Genomic DNA, 1,486 nt, shown 5'->3' on the forward strand with positions numbered 1-1,486 from the left:
TATATATATACTTGTGCACCCCATCTATCATAGTCTATTTGTTCATACGAAATAAGAGGTTAGTATGTGTTCATGATACGAATGTATTTGTGTCCATCTTATCAAAGTCCATCCATTTTTTTTTATGTATCTAAGAGGTTAGTATGTATTCATGATACGTCTGAATGTATTTGTGTCCATTTGATCAAAGTTCATCAATTTTTTTTTTATGTATCTAAGAGGTTATAAGTGTTCATGATACATATAAATGTATATGTGCAACTGTACACATATGTATCTAAGTGTTTTATTTGTTGGATACATCATATTGATAAAGAATACATCAAATTAGTGAGTTTATTATTTAAAGAGTAACAAAATAAAATAAATCATATTACATAATCAAGATTTACATGTTTTCGTATTTTATTAATGAATTTATTATTAAAGAGTAATAAAATAAAATAAATTTAATATACATACATTTCTTGATTTCCACCTTATACTAAGGGATTTGATTAATTTAAATTTCCAGAATTAATTGTCTATATATCTAATGAAGACTTTCTCCCATTATTTATGAGATTTTATGTAATAAGACAAAGTTATGGAAAAAAAAAGTAATTAGCTTCTAAAGTAGTGAAATTTACGTAAGTTACCCATTTAATTTCACTTGAAAAAATATGGAATATTATAATTTTTTTTACAAAATTTAAAGTAAACAAAAGAAAGAAGAACTATCTACTTCTTATTAGATATATTTTAAAACTTTGAATTAAATAATACAAATCTTCATATTAATTAACAAAGTTTTTATAACAACATGCAAGACAATGTATTGCAAACAAATGACTACCTTCTTAACTAGAATTAATCCTTATTTTTATAAATAATAGTATTACTATGTGAAGTTAAAAGTTGAATAAAAGGTGTCAAATAAGTCTTGATTTTGTTTTTGGTAACACATTGACCAAGAAATGGTCAAACCCACTTAAAAATGTAATTAAGTTTATTTGGGACCAAATTAAAATTTTCAAAACTTTATCTTCTTCTTCTTCTTCCTCTTCTTCCTCTTCCTCCTCTACCTCCTCTTCCTCCTCTTCCTCTTTCTCCTCTTCCTCCTCCTCCTCGTCTTCCTCGTCCTCGTCCTTTTCCTCTTCTTCCCTCTTCCTCTTCCCTCTTCCACTTCCTCCTCTTCTTCCTCTTCTTCCTCGTCTTCCTCCTCCTCCTCCTCCCCGTCTTCCTCGTCCTCGTCCTCTTCCTCTTCCTCTTCTTCTTCCTCTTCCTCTTCCTCTTCTTCCTCGTCTTCCTCGACTTCCTCCTCCTCTTCATCCTCTTCTTCATCCTCCTCCTCCTCTTCTTCTTCTTCTTCCTCTTCCTCCTCTTCTTCATCTTCTTCTTCTTCTTCTTCCTCCTGCTCCTCCTCTTCCTCTTCCTCCTCTTCCTCCTCCTCCTCTTCCTCCTCCTCCTCTTCTTCCTCTTCCTCCTCTTCCTCTTCTTCTTCTTC

This window comes from Solanum tuberosum, unplaced genomic scaffold, assembly GCF_000226075.1.
Source record: "Solanum tuberosum cultivar DM 1-3 516 R44 unplaced genomic scaffold, SolTub_3.0 scf00267, whole genome shotgun sequence".
Classification (NCBI taxonomy): Eukaryota; Viridiplantae; Streptophyta; class Magnoliopsida; order Solanales; family Solanaceae; genus Solanum; species Solanum tuberosum.